Source organism: Sapajus apella, unplaced genomic scaffold (assembly GCF_009761245.1).
Source record: "Sapajus apella isolate SASKATOON/1434 unplaced genomic scaffold, GSC_monkey_1.0 scaffold64, whole genome shotgun sequence".
In the NCBI taxonomy this organism is placed as follows: Eukaryota; Metazoa; Chordata; class Mammalia; order Primates; family Cebidae; genus Sapajus; species Sapajus apella.
In genome coordinates this window covers 5,056,241-5,079,407 of record NW_022437004.1, presented here as the reverse complement: position 1 = coordinate 5,079,407, position 23,167 = coordinate 5,056,241, and the positions used below count along the sequence as shown (strand labels likewise).

The window sequence follows — 23,167 nt, the reverse complement described above, 5'->3', positions numbered from 1 at the left end:
AACCCCGGCTGTCATATCTATGGAAAACGCCAAGTCCTCACAGGCCTCTCCAGGCCTCCAAGAGACCTCCTGTGGTCCTTTCAGGCTCTTAAAGGCCCCTTAGGGCACTGTCATTACTCTCTCCAGGAGCCACATGGGGGCAGTGAGAAGAGGAGTGGCTGTGGAATTTGAAGCTTCTAAGTCCTGGCCCCCCAGGGCCTCAGGTGTCTTACCCAGGTGTGCCATTAACGTGATATATCACTTGACGTTAACCTCGGCTGGCTGGGGCAGTCTGTTAGGTTTTGCCACTGTAAAGTTACTCTTTTATCCCCCTTTCCATTCTGGAAGGAAGTCACTGTGCACAGCCCACACTGATGGAGGAGGCATCCTCAACTTTCATTTACTGAGTTTGGCAACTTTGCCTGTCACACCAGCACATTCCAAGCACTCCATAGATCCATGAGGGTGCTGACAATCACATTAGACAGCGCAGCTCCACTCTAGAACATCAAGGAAAAGCAAGTACCCACACATCAGTCTCTCAGGTACCACTGTACTATTGTTTACTTGTTTTCTGTAAAAGGGCTCACTTTTTTTTTGGAGATGGAATCTCTCTCTGACACTCAGGCTGGAGTGCAATGGAGTGATCTCAGCTTACTGCAAACTATGCCTTCTGGGTTCAAGTGAATCTCCTGCCTCAGCCTCCCAAGTAGCTGGGATTATAGGCACACACCACCACATCCGGCTAATTTTTATATTTTTAGTAGAGACAGGGTTTCACCATGTTGGCCAGGCTGGTCTCAAACACCTGACCTCAGGTGATCCGCCCGCTTTGGCCTCCCAAAGTGCTGAGATTACAGATGTGAGCCACTGCACCCAGTCACAGGGCTTTTTAAAAAGGGAACTTGATATCACTACCTTGCAACGGCCCAGTATCAAGGATGGCCCTGGACATCCAGGAGGTAGAGCAACTCTATTCCTCCACATGGGCTTTTCCAGTCTTCCTTTCCTCTCCTCCTCAGAAGCCTGGGGCAGTCGGGGACCCCTTGGTTCTGGTCCCCTGGGCTCCAGGGTTTCCACTCGAGGGAGCCTTTGCCAGTTCACAACCAGCATCAGGGGCAGCTCTGATCCCTCCTGTGCCCCAGGTGTCTCTTGGCCAGAAAACTGTAGATCTGTGGCTGCCAAACCTGGTTGATGATGAGACTCACCGGAGAGCTTTCTAAGAGCTTAGACTTTCTTGAGCCCCCAGCACGTGGATCCTAATTGAAGATATGGGTAGGGACCAGGTAAAAATAGCCCAGGTGGAGCTGATAATGAGCTACATGCAGGAGTTCTACACACAGGACAACCAGGCTTAGCTGTGCTCTGGGAAAATTCTCACCTGCAAGTAATGCACAGCTGTCCGATGGAAGACCCCAGGGCAGACCCTGACTCTGACTCTTTCTTTTTTTCTTGAGACAGTCTCACTCTGTGACCCAAGCTGGAGTGTAGGGTCACAATCTCGGCTCACTGCAACCTCCGCCTCCTGGGTTCAAGCGATTCTCCTGCTTCAGCCTCCTGAGTAGCTGGGACCACAGCCATGTACCACCACACCTGGCTAATTTTTGTATTTTTAGTAGAGAAAAGGTTTTGCCATGTTGGGCAAGCTGGCCATGAACTCCTGGCTTCAGGAGATCTGCCCACCTTGGCCACCCAAAGTGCTGGGATGACAAGTGTGAGCCACCGTGCCCAGCTTGACTCACTTTCTAAAATAAGCAGCACCCGCAGAAGGAAAGTGTCTAGCTCAGCCTTCTCCCAAGCTCACAGGATGTGGAGCTTGGGTGCCAACAGACCCTTTGGAGAAACTCCCTTCCCTGTCCTCTGTGACCAGGAGGAAAGGAGGCTTAGTGGTCTGGTATTTCTGGGTGTGCAGCCTCTTTGTTTCTTCCTTATCTTTCTTGCCCGTATCACATATCAGGTTCCTTGGATGAGGGACAGAACTAGATTGTACCCCTCTGGGTGGCCGCTCACTACACTTTAGGGCCAGTTACCTGGTTTAGTGAGTTCCAGGTTCACAGAGGGAGCGGAACTGCTCAGGATGGGTCATCCCCAGAGCCTCCCCATGCCAGATTGAGGTGTTTTTGGTAATGAGATTTAGAGCAGATTTTGGACTCCTGAGTTGATGTTATAATGGGATGAGGCCTTGGGGCAGGGTGGATGTATTTTGTATTTGGGATGAACACACATCTTCAGGGTCTAGAGGGCTGACTACATAGGCAGACTGTCCATCCCCACACAATGATGTCCATGCCCTAATCCTGAGAACCTCTGAATACATCACCTTCCGTAGCAAAAGGGACTTTGCAGGTGGGATTAGTAAGGGGTTTGAGATGGGGAGATTGGCCTGGATACCCAGGTGAGCCCAATCTAACCACACACATTCTTAAAAGCACAGGACTTTCTTGGGCTTAAACAGGAATGATAAGGAGGAATGGGAGGTCCGAGAAGTCACCGTGCCGCACAGGAAGCAATCATGTCTCTCGTTCACCTCGTGTATCCCCAGAGCCTGGAACCCAGCAGGTGTTCGGCCACAGAAAGGCCAATAAAGTGAACTTTTGTGGTTTCTTTTTGTTTTTGAAATGGAGTTTTGCTCTTGTTGCCCAAGCTGTAGTGCAATGGTGCAGTCTTGGCTCACTGCAACCTCTGCCTCCTGGGTTCAAGCGATTCTCCTGTCTCAGCCTCTTGAGTAGCACGTGCCACCATGCCCAGATAATTTTTTTGTATTTTTAGTAGAAACAGAGTTTAACCATGTTAGCCAGGCTTGTCTTGAACTCCTGACCTCAGGTGATCCACCCCCCTCAGCCTCTCAAAGTGCTGTGATTACAGGCATGAGCCACCAAAGTGAACTTTTAAGAACTGGATTCCAGCTAGCAGCCATGTGGGTGAATCATTTAACTTCTCTGACCCCATGTCATCCCGTTTCTATGGATATCAGAAGTAAGGGCAGTGAAATAACCTACCCAAGGTTATCAATGAATGAACAGTGGGGCTGGCCCCACTGCAAGCCCTTCAGAACTCATCCAGTTGCCAAATCCAGGAGCCCCCCACCCCCACCTCGGCATGGCCATAATGGGCAGAACTCCTGGGTAAACAGGAGTGAAGCTTCTCATAGCCCCATTTAATTCTTTGCTTCCTTCTCTGCCTTTGTTTTCTGGTGACTAGTTGTCATCCCATTTCCCGAGCACAGACCAGCAGAGGGTGCCAGTGCCCGTGCAGAGACCTTCAGCTCCCAGAGCTGCCCTGGGGAAGAGCTGCTGTAGGGAAGGGTCCTGGCCACCTGCAACAACAGTGTCCTTAATGATGAGGGGCACCTACTGGTTCATAACCTGGCTCTGTGGCTGGACAGAGCCCCTGGACAAGGGACTTCATCTTCATGGCTGCAGTTTTCACAGCTGTGAAAAGGGGACAGGGGAAACGCACCTCCCAGGGGTACTGGGACAGTAAAATGAAGCAACTCATGAGACGGCTTCTAGCACAGTCCCTGGCACTTAATTCTTTGTTGAACTTCCATTCTTTTTGTTTTGTTTTGTTTTTGAGACAGAGCCTTGCTCTGTCACACAGGCTGGAGTGCAGTGGTGCAGTCTCAACTCATTGCAACCTCTGTCTCCTGGGTTCAAGCGATTCCTCTGTGTCAGCCTCCTAAGTAGCTGATATTACAGGTACTCCACCCCACCACCCCGCCACATCTGGCTAATTTTTGCATTTTTAGTAGAGACGTGGTTTCACCATATTGGCCAGGCTGGTCTTGAACTCCTGACCCCAGGTGATCTGCCCGCCTCAGCCTCCTAAAGTGCTGGGGTTACAGGTATGAGCCACTGAGCCCAGCTGCATTTGCATTCTTTATCAAGAGTCAATCTCAAAGGCCTCTCATTTCAGGTTCTGCCCAAACCACATGAATCATTTTTTGGACTCACCTGTCTAGCTCCTTTTCCTCCATGCTTTTATGCCTTTACCAAGTCTTCCCTCTATACTTAAAGAGCACTCCCCAACAGTCTAGCCGTCACCCTCAGGTTCACTATAAACTATACAGGGGCCCCAATTCAAAAGGCCCTCCTAAGCAGGGAGCTCCTTTCATTTGAAATCTGCTACAGACCATGTGTAAATTCAAGACACTGTGCCTTTGCTTGCATATTTCCACTGTCTTCCAGCCTAAAACCCAGCCAGTACTAACATTGACTGACTGCCCATGTATGTTACATAAGACCCCATGCTGGGCAGGGATACTGAGGTAAATAAGACACAATAACATATCACTGGAAGCACCTTCGACAGAGATACAGATAGCAACAGATGATTTCAGAACAGCGTATGTGCCTGTCTACAGACACCCACTCTCAGGAGGGGAAACCTAATTCAGTTCCCAAGAACCTACCAGGTACCACCCTTCAAAGGAAGAATGGTCTCCACTTCACAGACTGACTTTTAAGGCCAAAGTCAGAAAGGAACCGGCAGGACCAGGACCAGACCCCAGGTTTGGCTGACATCACTATCTCCCTTATTGCAAGGAGGCAGATGCCCCTTGAAGATGTCCTTTTGCATGAGCTCCAAAGTGTCTACTAAATGTAGGTCATTATGGCTGAAAATTATTTTGCCCCTTGTCCTTGCAGCTGCTCTGTCAGTTTGGGCTGTAGCCTGATGTTCATCTACACCAGCCCTAGCCAACTGCTGGCCAGCAGATCACAGGGTTGTGACCCTTGGAATTGGAAGGCATTCTACACAGTGTCTCTTCCAGGTGCTTTTTCTTGTCAACCATTAAACCACAAACAGGCCAAGCAACAAAGCTCTCAGTTCCTTCACATGATCATTCCTTCCCTTTCCCACTTTGCCTGATGCAGAAGAATTTGTCAGTCAAACTTGAGCATTACAAGAATATGCAACAGAAAGAATTAGAGAACTCAGCAATCCAAAAGCTGCTAAATGAGGGCTTTCTGCATTTTTTGGGGTAATGTAAAGCAGTTCCAAGAAAAGTGAAGTCACAGCCTCTGCAGCTTATTTTCAGTTCTTAGAAAAGAGCCAGTGTCGAAGGGGAAGCGGCTCTGCCCCAGCACACAGACTCGATTGTCTGGCGGGGAGCGTTTGCTGATAAACCAGCTTGGATTTGGCACCAGAAGCCCAAAACCTCTGACATATGTTTCAGTTGGTGATATCAACAAGGAAACACAGCTGAAACAGTGACAGTTATTAACATTCAGAGAAACCACAGAGCTCAGCTAACATGCTGGGGTGACACCCTTCCAGCACCAAGCTACCAGCAGTTTTGAGGCAACTGTCAGAAAAAACACAGTGGCCTCCTTTTCCTACCCCACCCCACCCCCACATTCCTGAGATGTGTTATCTCTCAGGCCACCATGTCAGCCCAACCAGCATTTTTCAATGGACATTATTTACCAGAAGTTGCGGGAGGACAAGCGGGGCAGGAGATGATACAGGTGGTTTTCGGCAGCCTGGGTCTGTTTTCTGGCATACAAGCAGGTTTCACCACAGTAGGGCAGACTTCAGGTTAAGATCTCGGGAGTCTACTACACATCCAGCTCAGGGGCTACTACCGGGTGCCCTATAAAAATTTTGTGAATAAGGTTTGCCTTTTTTTTTTTTTTTTTTTTTGAGATAGAATCTGGCTTCATCATCCAGGCTGGTGTACGGTCGCGCCATCTCAGCTCACCGAAACCTCCACATCCTGGGTTCAAGAAATTCTCATGCGTCAGCATCCAGAGTAGCTGGGATTACAGGTGTGTGCCACCATGCCTGGCAAACTTTATTCTATTTTAAGTAGAGACAAGGGTCTCACTATGTTGCCCAGGCTGATCTCAAACTCCTGGCCTCCAGTGATCAGTCTGCCTCAACCGCCCGAAGTGTTGGGATTACAGACATGAGCCACTGCACCCAGCCATTGTGACTAAATTTTAACCTAAGAATTCTGTAACAGAGATCTCATTGTATGCACCAAAATTTAATTTCAATGTAATCAAAAGAAACTCATTAAGTGACCCAGCCAGGGAGAGTGCCTAAGGAGAAATGATGATGAAATGGAATGCCGTGTCTCATATGGGACCCTAGAACAGGAAAGGACATTAGGAATAACCCCAAGAAATCTGAATGAAGTACAGGCTTGGGTTAATAAAAGCATCTCAATATTCGTTCATTAATTTTAACAAATGCACCATACAAATGTAAGATGTTAATAATAGGGGAAACTGGGTACAGGTACATGGGAACTCTTTGTACTATCTCTGCAATCTCTCTCTCTCTCTTTCTCTCTCTCTCTCTCTGTGTGTGTGTGTGTGTGTGTGTGTGTGTGTGTGTGTAGACAAGCAAGAATGTACTGATCCTCCCAGCAATAATGATTTGGTGCCTACCAAGTGTCACATACAATGTAAAAGTGATCTACACCTAGCTTCATTTATTCCTCACACTAGTGCTATGAGCTGGGCATAATCTGCATTTTACAGATAAAGAAACTGAAGAACAGAGAGGCTAGGTACCTTGCTTATAGTCACATGGCAAGGTTAGTGGCGGATAAAGGGGTCAAATTCAGGTTGACAGGACAGCTCAGCAATACTGCCTCAAAAATCCCAAACTGTGAACATAAAACAGTTCAAAACAAGCTTCACGTGGGCAATAAACAAGGCACACTTTCCAATCTGCCCCACTTTAAAAAGAAAAGAGTTTAAAAGGAGAGCACAGGCCAGGCACAGTGGCTCATGCCTGTAATACCAGCCCTTTGGGAGGCGGATCATGAGGTCAAGAGATTGAGACCATCCTGGCCAACGTGGTGAAACCCTGTCTCTACTAAAAATACTTTTAAAAAAAATTAGCTGGGCAGGGTGGTGTGCACCTGCAGTCCCAGCTACTTGGGACGTTGAGGCAGGAGAATCACTTGGACCCATGAGGCAGAGGCTACAGTAAGCCAAGATTATGCCACTGCACTCCAGTCTGGCAACAGAGCAAGGTTCTGTCTCAAACAAACAAACAAAAAGCACAGAACACCCAAGACACTGACAACACTCAAATGCTGGAGAGGATGTCCTTAAGTCCACCAATATTACCATACATTCTGTGCAATCAAGAAATTTACTTGGATGGGGGTGAGGTGGGCTCCAGTGTGTAATTCCTGCACTTTGAGAGGCCAACGCCGGTGGATTACATGAGGTCAGGAGTCTGAGACCAGCCTGGTCAACACGGCGAAACCCCATTTCTATCACAAATACAATTTAGCCTGGCATGGTGGCACAATCCTGTAATCCCACTTACTCGAAAGGCTGAGCCAGAGAATCACTTGAACCTGGGAGGGGGAGGTTGAAGTGAGCTGAGATTTTGCCACTGCACTCCAGCCTGGGAGACACAGTGTGACTCCCTCTCACCAAAAAAAAAAAAAAAAAAAAAAAAAAAGGAGGGAGGCCGGATCATACTTGTAATCTCAGCACTTTGGGAGGCCTAAGTGGGTGGATCACCCGAGGTCAGGAGTTCGAGACCAGCCTAGCCAACATGAAGAAACCTAGTTTCTGCTAAAAATACAAATATATACATATATATGTGTGTGTGTGTATATATATATATATATATATATATATATTAGCTGGGCAGTGCCACTGCTACCCCATTCATCACCAATTTTTGTTGATATCTCTTTTTTTTTTTTTGGAGATGGAGTCTCGCTCCGTGGAGACTCCCAGGCTGGAGTGCAGTGGTGTGATCTCAGCTCACTGCAACCTCCACCTCCTGTGTTTAAGTGATTCTTCTGCCTCAACCTCCCAAGTAGCTGGGACTACAGGCATGCACAACCATGCCTGGCTAATTTTTGTAGTTTTAGTGGGGGTCTCACCATGTTGGCCAGGATGGTCTCGAACTCCTGACCTCCAGTGATCCACCTACCTTGGGCTCCCAAACTGCTAGGATTACAGGCATGAGCCACCATGCCCAGCTTTTTTTTTTTTTTTTTGAGATGGGGTCTCCCTATGTTTCCCAGGTAGGCCCTCAAGTGACCTCAGCCTCCCGAGTTGCTGAGATTATAGGTGAATGTCACCTTGCCAGGCAGTAGAAGCATGATTTTGTCACCGCAGACCCCTCTCATTCCCTTTCATAGGAAGTCACTGAGCACCAGAGAAGCTTGAGCCAAGAACTAGGGAAACCAATATTTGAACTTAGTTCAAATATTTCTGTTGGGTGCCAAACTTCTCTGTGCTCCTGTGAAAATTGGAGGTGGCAATATGCAGTGGCTCACACCTATAGTCCCAGCACTTTGGGAGGCCTAGGCAGGTGGATCACCTGAGGCCATTGCACTCCAGCCTGGACAACAAGAGTGAAACTCTGTCTCAAAAAAAAAAAAAAAGAAAGGAAGAAAGAGAGAGAAAGAGAGATAGAGAGAGTGAGAGAGAAAGAAAGAGGGGGAGGGAGGCAGGGGGGGAGGGAGGCAGGGGGGGAGGGAGGCAGGGAGAGAGAAAGGAAGGAAGGAAGGAAAGAAAGAGAGAATCAGAGGCTTTGGTCCCTCTGTTTGTCACACTCTGGAGTAATTCTGTCCCTGCTTGAATGTGATCTCCTTGAGGCAAAGTCTGGGTCTTCTTCCTCTTGCGTGCCCACCCTGGCCTGTCTGTCCCACACTAGCTGCTCAGTGAAGGCTGGCCCATGTAGAGTATGGGTTTGAGGCATCCGAAGACTTGGAGTTGCAGAAGATGTGAGTGAGAAGCCATGGAATGCTCTGCCCATCAGGAAATGTGTCTATCCCGGAGTTCAGCCAAGAAGCTGTGCTCCCTCCAATGCCAGTGCTCAGAGCTCCCCTACCCAGGGTGGAACCTTGGATGGCCAATTACGTTGGCTCAATATTTGCCTTGAGTAGCTGGGTGCAGTGGCTCCAGCCACTGTTGGATCTGTAATCCCAGCACTTGGAGAGGCTGATGCGGGAGAATAGCTTGAGGCCAGGAGTTCAAGACCAGCTGAGGCAACATAGTGAGACCCCATCTCTACAAAATATTTAAAAAGTAGCCAAGAAGCTGAGGTGGGAGGATTGCTTGAGTCCAGGAGTTTGAGGCTACAGTGAGCTGGTATCATGCCACTGCACTCCAGCCTGGGTGACAGAGCAAGACCCTATCTCAAAAAAACAACAAAAATATTTGCCTAGAAACTGAAGCCTAAGGAAGAGAATGGTGTGCCCATTTTGACAAATGAGAAAACTGAGATCAGGGTAGAAACAGACCAAGAAATTGACTCGTGTGAAAAAGACAAAGCTATTCATGCAGCGTTTATTCACTCCTTCGTTCATTCATCACTTAGTCCCCAGCAGGGAGGGACTGACTATGCCCTCAGGCCCAGCCCTGTGCTGAGGGAACAGCAGGGAATCAGGCCCAGCTCCTGCCTCAGGGAGCTCACGGTGGGCTGGAGGGACAGGCATGAAAGCACTGAGGGACATGAGGATGTGCCTGGGGCAGTGGCACTGGGGTGCGGGCACCCAGAGTGGGTCCTCATGGCCTGAGCCCGGGTAATACCTACCACCCTTAAAAGCAGGACCTGGGGTCAGGACTTCTGAGCAGGGGGGTTCTTTGGGGAAGTGGATCCAGGGAGCTGACTGAGGGACGGGGAGGGTAAAGGAGGAGAGAGAAAATCGAGCACAGGGTGTGCCACAGAGATGGCCACACTAAGAGCAACAAAGGCTTAACCTAAAGGGATTGTAGCTGCCCAACAGGTTCACGTTGCCTGCTGCCTAGACAGAGCCGACTTATCGGGACATGGGACTTGCAATGGAGAAGTAATTCATGCACAGCCGGTTATGCGGGAGACGGGAGTTTGTTTAAGTTGTACTTTGTCACCCAGGCTGGAGTGCAGTGGCATGATCTCTGTTCAATGCAACCTCTGCCTCCCAGGTTCAAGAGATTCTCCTGCCTCATCCTCCTGAGTAGCTGGGAATACAGGTGGGCACCACCATGCCCAGCTAATTTTTGTATTTTGTTATTTTTCATGATGGAGTTTCGCTCTTGTTGCCCAGGCTGGAGTGCAATGGCACGATCTCCGCTTACTGCAACCTCTGCCTCCTGGGTTCAAGAGATTCTCCTGCCTCAATCTCCTGAGTAGCTAGATTACATGCATGTGTCACCACTCCTAGCTAATTTTGGATTTTTAGTAGAGACAGGGTTTCTCCATCTTGATCAGGGTAGTCTTGAACTCCTGATAGCAGGTGATCCACCCTCCTCGGCCTCCCTAAGTGCTGGGATTATAGGTGTGAGCCACCATGCCAGCCTGGAGTTTGATTATTACTCAAGTCAGTCTCCTAGAGCAGAAGATTCAGGGAATAGAGTTTTTAAGGATGATTTGGTGAGTGCAGGGGGTCAGTGAGTCAGGAGTGCTGATTGTTGGGTTGGAGATGAAGTCATAGGGAATGGAAGGTGTCCTCTTGCACTGAGTCAGTTCCTGGGTGGGGCCTACAAAATCAAATGTGCCAGTTTACCCATCTGGATGGTGCCAGCTGATCTGTTGAGTGCAGGGTCTGCAAAATAGCTCAAGCACTGATTTTACGTTTTACAATAGTGATGTTATCCCCAGGAGCAATTTGGGGAGGGTCGGAATCTTGTAGCCTCCAGCTGCATGACCCCATTAGAAACCAGTTTTGAAAAATTCATTTTTCTAAATGAATTTCATGTGGATCTATAATATAAGAAACAGATTAAAGCAGTATTTTATTCTATCAGTATATTTTAAAGCTCAAATGTGGCCGAGTACAGTGGCTCATGCCTGTAATCACAGCACTTTGGGAGGCTGAGGTGTGTGGATCATTTGAGGTCAGGAGTTCAAGACCAGCCTGAACAACATGGTGAAACCATGTGTCTACTAAAAATACACACACACACACACACACAATCAGCCAGGCATGGTGGCACATGCCTGTAGTCCCACCTACTCAGGAGAATTGCTTGAAGCTGGGAGGAGGTTGCAGTGAGCTGACATTGTGCCACTGCATTCCAGCTTGGGTGACAGAGTGAGACTCTGTCCCCACCAAAACAAAAACAAAAACAAAAAAAAAACTCTAATGTGGAACATGTATAATGAGAACAATAAAATTCTTTTGATGAACACGAACTTTAAATTATGGATGATTAGGCAGTCTTACGTCAAATCTGTTGTTTTGATTGCATGGTATCAAGAAAAGTCTGACTTAAACATGAGTAGATGATAAAGAATGTTTTCTGTGTGTTTTTAAAATAGTACATTAATGCTATCTAAGGATTTAATAACACCTGTCCACAAGTTTTAAAAGTAGAATATTTATAAATTAATTCCTTAATAATTTTAAGGAATGTGAATACTTGGTAGTTGTAAACCTTTTGGTAAATTAAAACTTTACAATATGTACTAATGATGATATATGCATAAGGCAGTCATGTTATTGCATAATGCAATTAGTTCTGATAGTACTGAATGTGCTTATATAATGCTACAGGAGCAAACAAGCACCACCCTAAAATTTCAAAATATCAACATAAGACTACAGTCTTACTAATCAATAACATTTTTATCCTTTCTGAGGAGAAAAAGAAAAAAAATTTTAATTAAAAAATAAAATGTCTCCCCCCCGCCCCGCTGCCGTCCCGCTGAGACAGAGTCTTGCTCTGTCACCCAGGCTGGAGTGCAGTGGTATGATCTTGGCCGACTGCAACCTCCACCTCTCAGGTTCAAGCGATTTTTCTGCCTCAGCCTCCCTAGTAGTAGCTGGGACTATAAGTATGTGCCACCACACCCAGCTAATTTTTGTATTTTTAATAGAGAAGGGATTTAACCACGTTGGCCAGGATAGTCTCAATCTCTTGACCTTGTGATCCACCCACCTTGGCCTCCCAAACTGCTGGGATTACAGGCATAAACCACTGCACCCAGCCTAAAAAATAAAATGGCATTTAAAAAGTTTCAAGTCTATACACAAAGTGAGAAACTCTATTCCAAGGATTGTTGTCCTGGGCATGAGCACTATAGACAATTTACATTTTCTTCCTTTTGCTTATTTTCTCTCAAATACTCTAAATGCATTGCTGTTTTTGTTTTTTGTTGTTGTTGTTGTTGTTGGCTTTGCTTTTTTATTTTGAGTCAGAGTTTTGCTCTGTTGTCCAGGCTGGAGTGCAGTCGTGCGATCTCAGCTCACTGCAACCTCTGCATCCCAGGTTCAAAGCAATTTTCATGCCTCAGCCTCCCAGGTGGCTAAGACTACAGGTCCACACCCCACCATGCCTGGCTAATTTTTGCATTTTTGGTAGAGACGGGGTTTCACCATGGTGGCCAGGCTGGTCTTGAACTTCTGACCTCAGGTGATCCACCTGCCTCAGTCTCCCAAAGTGCTGGGATTACACGCATGAGCCAACATGCCTGGCCAAATTTTTATGTTGAAAGTACTATAATTACAAACCACAGGAATTTGCAAAAAAGTACACAGTGAGGTCCCAAGTATGCTTGCCCAAAGTCCTCCAACGTTATAACTTATGTGACTCTAGTACACTCTCACCATCAAGAAACTGACCTTGGTACAATCCCTAGTTTATTCAGGTTTCAACAGTTTTATATGCAAAATGGGACTTGAGAATGCTAGGATTTGTTTGCAGTATGTGTGTGTGTGGTTGGGTGAAATTTTATCATATTTACAGCTTTGTATAATCACACCTGAGATCAAGAACTGTTCCATCCCTACACAGCTCCCTCATGCTACCACTTTACAACCACACCACCCCTCACCTCCCATTCCGAACTCCTAGTAACCACTAAACCTGTTCTCCATCTCTGCAGTCTTGTTATTTCAATGTTACATAAATGCGATCATACAGTATGTAACCTTTAACTCTCTCTTGATTTTTTTTTTTTTTTTTTTTGCTTTTGAGATGGAGGCTTGCTCTGTCACCCAGGGTGGTATGCAGCGGTGTAATCTTGGTTCACTGCAATCTCCACCTCCCAGGTTCAAGTGATTCTCCCACCTCAGCCTCTCCAGTAGCTGGGATTACAGGTGTGCGCCACCACGCCTGGCTAATTTGTATATTTTTTTTAGAGACACGGTTTTGTCATGTTGGTCAGGCTGGTCTTGAACGCCTGACCTCAGGTGATCTACCCACCTTGGCCTCATGAAGTGCTGGGATTACAGGTGTGAGCCACCATGCCCAGCCTTCACTCAGTGTAACTCTCTTGAGATAACCCGGCGGTACAAATCCGTTGTCCTCATATATTAAAATTTAGCATGACATGCGCTTGAGTGTATATAAACATTTATAACATTTTAAAGTTTAAAACATTAAAATGTGAATCAAAGGCATATGAAATCCCTGTTTCACTGACACAGAACAAGGATTCTGAGATACAAATTTTGAAAATTGGTAATCTAATACATATCTAGTACAATCCATTACAGGTTGAGTATTCCTTATCTGAATGCTTTGGAGCAGAAATACTTTGGATTTGGAATTTTTTCAGATTTGGGAATATGTGCATTATGTACCAGTTGAGCATCCCAAATCTGAAAGTGCAAAATCCAAAATGTTCCAAAATCCCAAAACTGTGAGTGCCAATATGACACTCAAAGAAAATGCTCACCAGGGAATTTCAGAGTTTGGATTTTCCGATTAGGGATCCTCAGCCTGTACAAGCACTTTATAGAAGAAAGGCCCAGGATTCAGTGTTCACAAGAGTACATAGTTACAAGAACACCTGGTTTTGCACTTTTTATGACCAGCCTCTAGATTGTGGTTCTTTCCCAACCCAGTTGAGTATGTTACATTCAAATATGACCACTTGCTCTTCTCAAATGACCACAGTTTACTACCCTTTCAAGTTCTTCCTAATGATCGAGGAAATGAACTCCTCTTAAATTTCCAGATCTGTATGGTGCTTTGGCTAGCACCACACCTCAGGTCCAATTCTCCCATCTCTATGTGCAGCAGGTCCACATGACAAGGCCTCACTCAGAAAGAGCTACGCCAACCTAGGACAGTTCAAACAAACTCTTCCTCCTCTCCCTCCCTCCAGGTGCCTAGATTCCTGATCTCATTCCTCCCTAGGCTAACCTGCTAAGTCTTCTGGATAGCTCACCCCCACTGCCTATCTCTTAGCTAACTGGGTATGACAAACCAAGTTCTCACACCTTCAGGTTTACAAGGCAAACACTCTAGGAACTTACTTCTTGAATACCAATACCTTCACAGTAACTACCCTGCCTTTCCAAAGAGTGCTCTAAACAGGTAAAAGCTATAATACAAACTCTACATATTTTTGTCATACACATACCAAAAATGCCTTTTTTTTTTTTGGAATTTAAAAAATCTGGTTGATATGGTTATTGCTCTAACAATATTAGATCTAAATGGAGTTTGAAGTAGCGGTAAAAGGCTGGTTGTGATGGCTCGCAACTGTAATCCCACACTTTGGAAGGCCAAGGTGGGAGGATGGCTTGAGGCCAGGAGTTTGAGACCAGCCCAGGCAACAAAGTGAGACTTTTTCACTACAAAAAATAGAAAAAATGAGCCAGGCATGGTGGGGTATGCACCTGTACACCCAACTACTTGGGAAGCTGAGGTGGGGGATTACTTGATGTGCGGAGTTGAGGCTGCACTCAGCCTGGGGAGACAGAGTGAGACAATGTCTCAAAAAAATAAAGAAAGGAAAAAAAAGGAAAGGAAGGGAAAGAAGTGAAGGAAGGGAAAGCAGGAAAAAGGAAAGGAGGGGAGGGAAGTGAGGAAAAGGAAAGGGAAGGAGAGAGAAAGATGGAGAAAGGGAGGGAAAGGAAGAAAAAAAAAAAGAAGGGAAGACAGGAAGACAGAGTAGTGGTAAAAAGCTTGGACTCTTGAGCCAGACTGCCTGGGTTCAAATCAGGCCTCTGCCACTGTACTACCTGGATCAAGTGTTGGTCCATTTGTGTGGCTCAGTTTACTCCTCTGTAAAATGGCAATAGAAGCTACTCGCCTCATGGGACTGTTGTGAGACTTTAACAATATATGTAAAGCATTTAGACCACTGACTAGCACACAGTATTATCTGAAAGTATTAAAATTTATCTCTACCACAGTACAGATTCACTTCTTTGTGATATTTCTCTATTCTGCTTGGACTCTTTTCAGTTCAACCTGCTTCTAAAATTTCCATACCAAGAAACAATGACAATGTTAAGAATTTTATTTCTTAAATTCACCTTGGCTAGTCAAAACAAATTCTCTTTTATGTCCTAGTAGTTATTAACATTTCACTAAATATAACTGCAAGCATTTAAAGTACAGGAGTAATGGAACAAATGCCAAGCCAAAGCAGGCTATCAGAAAATATACATGAAACACCCCTGTTCAAAAAAGGGGGGTGGGAATAATATGGTCATATGGATGTTTATCTACGTGTCAAATGGCTCTGAAAAGTTTCACAGTGGCCTACTGACAGGGAGAACTGACTGGGGGACAGGATGTGAAGACTCTTCACTGTACATGCCTTGTTATCTTTCAAATCTGAAGCAGCTAATGCATTACCTAGACAAGATTTAATTTTTAAAATGGAGGTGCAGAGGTGATTCTAAATAAGTACTCTGGAAGCCAGGTGTCAAGTGTCAATTTGCTACTACCTGTGTTTTCTTAAGTAAGTCGCTTAACCTCTGAGTCTCAGAAAAAGCAAGGAGCAATAAATACTTTTAGGTTCTATTTTTTTTTTTTTTTTTGAGATAGAGTTTTGCTCTTGATGTGCCGGCTGGAGTGCAATGGTGCGATATCAGCTCACTGCAGCCTTCACCTCTTGGGTTCAAGTGATTCTCCTGCCTCAGTCTCCTGAGTAGCTATTACAGGCACCCACCACCATGGCTGGCTTTTTTTTTTTTTTTTTTTTTGGAGATGGTATTTTGCTTATTGCCCAGACTGGAGTGCAGTGGCATGAACTCAGCTCACTGCAACCTCTGCCTCCAGGGTTCAAGTGATTCTCCTGCCTCAGCCTCAGGAGTAGCTGAGATTACAGGCGCACACCAGCACACCTGGGTAATTTTTTATATTTTTAGTAGAGACAGGGTTCCACCATGTTGGTCAGGCTGGTCTCAAAGTCCTGGCCTCAGGCGATCTGCCCACCTCAGCCTCCCAAAAGTGCCGTGATTACAGATGTGAACCACCACACCTGGCCCTAGGTTCTATTCTAAAAGTTGTATAATCTCAATGGGGTAGTAAATAGATGGTACTTTTAAGATATGAGAGAGGTAGTAATCCAACATTTTGTAAAACAAAGCAAATTTTTTGTGGACTTTATTTTCAAATACAGTGGACCCTTGAACAACATGAGTTTGAGCTGCATGGGCCCATTTATACGTGGATCTTTTTCAAATAAATGCAGACCTGTATATATGAGGCCCTACTTTTCACATACCCAGGATCTGCAGGGTCCACAGTGGGGACTTGAGTATGCCAGGATTTTGGTAGAAATAGGGGTCCTGGAACCAACCCCGTATGGTATATGCCCTATGCAGATACCATAGGACAACCAGACTACTTTTACAGTGTTAAGAAACATAAATTTGTCAAGCCTCTTAACCTTTCCAGATCATTTGTACTATTCGTACATAGAAACCCTTCTTAGAGGGAGTCTAATATATAGGAAGTATCTACATAAAATATTCAGCATATTAGGGCTGGGCACAGTGGCTGATGCCAGTAATTTCAGCACTTTGGGAGGCTGAGGTGGGCAGATCACCTAAGGTCAAGAGTTCAAGACCAGCCTGGCCAACATGGTGAGACCCCCGTCTCTACTAAAAACACAAAAAATTAGCCGGACATGGTGGTGGGTGCCTGTAATCCCAGCTACTTGGGAGGCTGAGGCAGGAGAGTCGCTTGAACCTGGGCGGTGGAGGTTCCAGTGAGCCAAGATCTTAACACTGCACTCCAGCCTGGTTGACAGAGCAAGACTCCATCTCAAAAAAAAAAAAAAAAAAAAAGGCAAAAAGAAAAGAAAAAAGGATATTCTGCATATTACTTTCTCTTGCACAACTTCAAGTGTTTAAAATGAACACATCTTTATGCTATACCATGATCAGTAATAAAATACATTAAAACAATTAACATTTAAACATATAAATGACTATATACGAGAAATTTATTATTCTTAAAGGTATTTATTATCAAACACTGAAAAAATAAAGTAACATCTCCAATCAATGGTAACAGCTATAACTGAGGACAGACTTTATTTCAGGAAAGTATATGTAATCACTTTTCATCCTAACATTCATCTGGCAAAGTAGGTTTGTTTGTTTGTTTATTTTTTGAGACAGGATCTCTCTCTACCACCCAGGCTGGAGTGCAGTGGCACCATCATGGCTCACTCCACAGTGACCTCAGCCTCCCAAGAAGCTGGAACTAAAGGCATGCACCACCATGCCCAGTTAAGTTTTGTACTTTAGAGACAGCGTTTTGCCCTGTTGCCCAGGCTGGTTTGAAACTCCTGAGCTCAAGAGATCTGCCAGGTGTCAGCCTCCCAAAGTGCTGGGATTACAGGTGTGAGCCAACCCTTGAGTAGGTGTAAAAATCCCTATTTAACATAAGAAATTGAGGCACCATGAACATAAGGCCACAAGTTTAATAACTAGGAGAGCTGGAAGCACCGCCCCCCCCCGCCGCCCCGATCCCTTATATTTGAGCTTAGTATACCAGACCAAGGGGGCAGGGAGGGCTGACTTAATGTTAGCTGGCAGGCTGGTGTAAGTTTGCAGAATTTTCATTGATTTATGAGAAAATGGGGAAAAGTAAGGACACAAAATAAACTTTTTTTTTTTTTTGAGATGGAGTTTCACTCTTGTAGCCCAGCTGGAGTGCAATGGCACCATCTCTGCTTACTGCAACCTTTGCCTCCTGGGTTCAAGTGATCCTCCTGCCTCTGCCTTCAGAGTAGCTGGGATTACAGGTGCACGTCACCAGGCCTAGCTGATTTTATATTTTTAGTAGAGACAGGGTTTCACCATGTTAGCCATGCTGGTCTGAAAGTAAACTTTCCAATATAACTAAATGATTCCATTTAAAGATCTTTTATTCTGGCTGGATGCAGTGGCTCATGCCTGTAATCCTAGCACTTTGGGAGGCTAAGGTGGGCAGATCACAAGGTCAAGAGATCGAGATCAGCCTGGCTAACATGGCGAAACCCCTTCTCTACTACAAATACAAAAATTAGCTGGGCATGGTGGTACATGCCTGTAGTCCCAGCTACTCAGGACGCTGAGGCAGAAGAATCACTAGATCCAAGGAGGCAAAGATTGCAGTCAGCCAAGACTGATCCTCCCACTGCACTCCAGCCTGGTGAAAGAGCAAGACTCCGTCTCAAAAAAATAAAAAATAAAATTTATTTTGAGAGATTCTGTTATTTCCAATTGTTTGACTGAAAATATCCTTTTGTTAAATGAAATGGTGGTGACAGGAGACAGTGGTGTCATATTTGTTTTTATTGGCTGTACCTGGTAGAAATAAAAAATCAGGCCAGGCACGGTGGCTCACGAGGTCAAGAGATCAAGACCATCCTGGCCAACATGGTGAAACCCTGTCTCTACTAAAAATACAAAAAATAGCTGGGTGTGGTGGCATGTACCTGTAATCCCAGCTACTCAGGAAGCTGACACAGGAGAATCGCTTGAACCCAGGAGGCAGAGCCTGCAGTGAGCTGAGATCATGCCACTGCACTCCAGCCTGGTGACAGAGCAAGACTCCATCTCAAAAAATAAATAATAAATAAAATAAATCAGCATTTCTATTGTAGCCTCCTTATTTTGAGAAAATATTTCTTTAGAAATCTAAAAGTCTGGCCCTTTACATCATTACAGCCCCCAAATAATAGAGGACTTTACACACAGAAAACACATGCCCCTCAAGATTCTCTCTTTAACCTCTACCTTATTCTGTTTGGATTAGGAGATTGTGAAATGAGAATCAAGTTGAGTATAAGCAATCCAAAACCATGTGCTGACACTGGAACCTGGAAGAGGACTTTCTTCCGAATCTTTTTCATCTGTTAACTTTTCTCTGGGCTCAAACTTTTTTCTTTCTTTCTTTTTTCTTTGAGACAGAGTTTTGTTCTTGTTGACCAGGCTGGAGTACAGTGGTGCAATCTCGGCTCACTGCAACCTCCGTCTCCCGGGTTCAAGCAATTCTCCTGCCTCAGCCTCCCAAGTAGCTGGAATTACAGGCATGTGCCACCATGCCCACCCACCTAATTTTGTATTTGTAGTAGAAACTGGGTTTCTCCATGTTGGTCAGGCTGGTCTCGAACTCCCAACTTCAGGTGATCCACCTACCTCGGCCTCCCAAAGTGCTGGTATTACAGACATGAGCCATCGCGCAAAGCCTAGGCTCAAACTAGGATCAAAAGTTATTTTTAGTAGTTCTTGTTTCTTAAATACTTGAAATGTGCTGCTGCATCGTGTTTTCCTTATATATTTATTCATTCAACTAACTTCAGGTGGAAGGTACTTACAAGTTTACAAGTCCTTTCCCAAAGTGGAAATAACATAAAAATTTTGCATAAAAGACACTCAATGTTTCTCAACGGGTATCTGAGAGTCTAATCAGCCTATTAACTTGGTTCAGAATAACCACCAACAACAAATGTGAGGTTTTTTTTTTTTTTTTTTTTAAATCACATCTAAGTATTTTCCCCTGTAAACTAATACCTATATTTTAAACGCATTTTCAAAATGTTTCATTTGGCCATGTGATAATTATTTCCCCTGTAAAAAGCTACAGGATTTTAGTTTAAGAGCAAATGAGATAGAGTGTCTGGTCCATGAGAAGGCTAAGTGGAAAGATCAGCACCTGAAATTTGTAACCGGTAACAAGACAAACTCCAAAGCTGCCTTGTTCATGTAATCAACAGTATGTGAGTTGAAATAAACTAGTGAGCTCATTTCTGCCTACATACCAATTTACCAATCAACAGGAGGGAAAGAAATTGCTCAAATGTGACTACTGTTAACAAACATCTAAATATTAGACAGTCTCTGCTAAAATCGTAACCTATCAATTCTGAAATCATTCCTTCGACTTCTGTTATGTTTTTAATCCCCCCTCAAAACACAAACACACAAAAAAACAGCAGCCACGTTTAAAATGTAAATTCCTCCCTTTTTCAAAGTAACTTGCCTAGAAAAATACGTTAAAATGTAACAGACAAACCAATTACAACATTTAAAAAAACTAAAATGATCAGTAACACAAACAAATCCCTCAAGTTTAGCAAAGTGTGTATTTTTAATCTGTTGGAGGTTTCCTATTATACTAATAAGCAACGTTTAAGTCATCCCAATGCCTAAAACACCAGCTTACACGTAACATATTTGTTCTTAACTCTGATGACGCTTAAACCCAGACCCAAACTTACACCATTTCCCCCTCCTGGCACACTGAAATATTCGAGGGGAAAATCAAAGAAATCAGGTATGTTATGTGCCAGTATCTTCTTCCAGAGTAGGCTCAAACTCGTGTTTGCCCGCAAATGTCATCGTCCCAGTAAGTCTGCAAATTCTTACTAGCGCTGGAGTACAAAGAGGCCTGACCACAGAAACACCTGTCCTAGCACCAGGAAGACCCTGAGTCAGCGCCAGCCCCAAAGCCTTGGCTGCAGCGATGGGGGGCAAGAGGTAACCGCTGGCCTCGCGGGTGCGGCAGACAGGGTCCCACATGCCCGGCCCTCCTCCCAAGAACCAGGAAACCTGTCAGGCCGGCTGGGATCCACCCTCCTCAGACCCTCGCGCTCCAGCCCAGCGCCGCCCCCGCCCGCCCAACTGCACCCGGACCGCCTCCGCCTCGTGACTGCATTCTGCCACCTCATCCCTCCCTGGCGACCTCAAGGCCCCGCCACCTTCCCCGCGCAGCCTGGGCTAGGGCTGCCTCTGGGCATAAGCGCCCAGCCGCCCCCCCTGCCCGGCCCCTATCTCATCAGTTCCCCAGCGGCCCGGTCCCCACCGACCCCAGGCCCCAGTCTCTGGCCTCGCCCTGCGCGGTTGTTCCCATCCCAGCCCACTCCCCAGCCAGCTACCTAGAGGCAAGGGCGGCAGAGCACTTCACCCAGGGCCCCAGGTTGAAGAGGGCCCGGTGCTCTGGGCCTCGCTCCTTCTTCCGCCGCGGCGGCACCCCCGCCGCCCCCACCTCTGCCGTAGCGCCCCAAAGGCTCGGTCGCTTGCTCCAGGGCCGGCCCCCACAGGCTGGCCGCCCAACTGCCCAGAAAGGAGTGAGGCAGGAGGAGCGCAGAAGGCGCCCGCAAGCGCGAAAGAAGGGAAAGGGGCGTGCAACCCCCAGGAAGGCTGGATTGGCCTGCAGAGACTGAGGAGGCACGTGGCGGCGCGCGTGAGGGGCGGGGCCCGGGAGGGGGCGGGGCCTGGAAATAGTGTAAAGAAAAGAAAGCAGCTTTTGCTTTCAAAAACTCAGGCAGAACAACTAAGCCAAAATATGTTTAAAAAGGTTTAAAAAGAAAAACTATAAAATAAAAGAGGAGGGAACTGTGGGAAGTAGAAAAGTTCCTGTGGTCCCAGCTCCACGGGCGATTAAGTGGGAGGACTGCTTGAGCCCAGGAGTTCAAGGGTGCAGTGAGCTATCATTGTGCCACTGCACTCCAGCCTGGATGACAGAGGGAGACCCTATATGTGACAAAAACACTATGGGGCCAGATACAGCGGCTCATGCCTCAAATCCCAGCACTTTGGGAGGCCAAGGCTGTGGATGACTTGGTCGAGACCAGCCTGACCAACATGGTGAAACCCTGTCTCTACTAATTACCTGGGCGTGGTGGCACGTGCCTGTAATCCCAGCTGCAGGTCTGCACCACCATGCTTGACTAATTTTCTTAAATTTCTACAGATGGTGTCTTGCTATATTGCCCAGGCTGGTCTCGAACTCCTGGCCTCGGGTAGTGTTGGAAATAGATGCTCCGTACAGCAAAGAAAAATTAGCACTGAAACAAAGGGTCTTTCAGCAATGCAAATTTTTACTTCCTGGACTGCAAGAAGGGTACTCCCGGTAGCCATTGTGCCATGAGAAAACAATGAACAAAGGAGGAACCAGGTGAGCTGATCCCAGCTCTCTTTTATTTTCTTTTTTCTTTTTTCTTTTTTTTTTTTTGAGACAGTCTTGCTCTGTCACCCAGGCTGGAGTGCACTGGCACAATCGTGGCTCACTGCAACCTCTGCCTCCCAGGTTCGAGCGATTCTCCTGCCTCAGCCTCCCAAGTAGCTAGGACTACAGGCATGCACCACCACACTTGGCTAATTTTTGTATTTTTAGTAGAAGTGGGGTTTCACCGAGTTGGCTAGGCTTGTCTCAAACCCCTGATCTCAAGTGATCCACCTGCCTCAGCCTCTCAAAGTGCTGGGATCATAAGCATAAGCCACCATGCCTGCCCCAGTATATGTATTTTGAATGAATGAATGAATGGACACTCAAAAAATGTTAGCTGTTAGTATCTTTCACAAACAATAGGCCCACAGCAAATATATCTTCCCAAATAAAAAGGAAGTACTCATCACAGAGATTGTTTCACCACTCCACAAAAAAAAGATGAAAACTTTTAAAAGAGTGTTTTGTAGACTGGGCATGGTGGCTCATGCCTGTAATCCCAGCGTTTTGGGAGGCCAAGGCAGGCAGATCACCTGCAGACAGGAGTTCAAGACCAGCCTGACTAACATGGAGAAACCCCATCTCAATGAAAAATGCAAAATTAGCTGGGCGTAGTGGTGCGTGCCTGTAATCCCTGCTACTCAAGGGGCTGAGGCAGGAAAATTGCTTGAACCCAGGAGGCAGAGTTTTCAGTGAGCCGAGATTGTGCCACTGCACTCCAGCGTGGGCAACAAGAGGCAAAACTCTGTCTTAAAAAAAAAAAAAAGAGTGTTTTGTGGTGGAGCACAGTGGCTCATGCCTGTAATTCCAATGCTTTGTGAGGCCAATGTGAGAGGATCGCTTGAGGCCAGGAGTTACAAACCAGCCTGGGCAGCATAGCAAGACCCTATCTCTACAAAAAATAAAAATACAAAATTAGCCAGGCATGGTGGTGCATGACTGTAATCCCAGCTACTTAGAAAAGCTAAGGCAGCAGAATCACTTGAACCCATGAGGTGGAGGTTTCAGCAAGCCAAGATTGAGCCATTGTACTCCAGTCTGGACAACAAGAGTGAAATTTCGTCACACACACACAAAAAAAAACATCA

At 45.9% G+C, this 23,167-nt stretch overlaps 1 long non-coding RNA gene across 1 annotated transcript; it reads right to left on the bottom strand.

Moving 5' to 3' along the window:
- Nucleotides 1–4,120: 4,120 nt before the first annotated feature.
- Nucleotides 4,121–21,193, bottom strand: LOC116529942. The gene is made up of 3 exons (XR_004259750.1): nucleotides 21,007–21,193; nucleotides 14,138–14,140; nucleotides 4,121–4,130 (listed from the first exon to the last, which is right to left on the bottom strand). It is a non-coding gene; the product is annotated as an uncharacterized LOC116529942 (long non-coding RNA).
- Nucleotides 21,194–23,167: the final 1,974 nt, after the last annotated feature.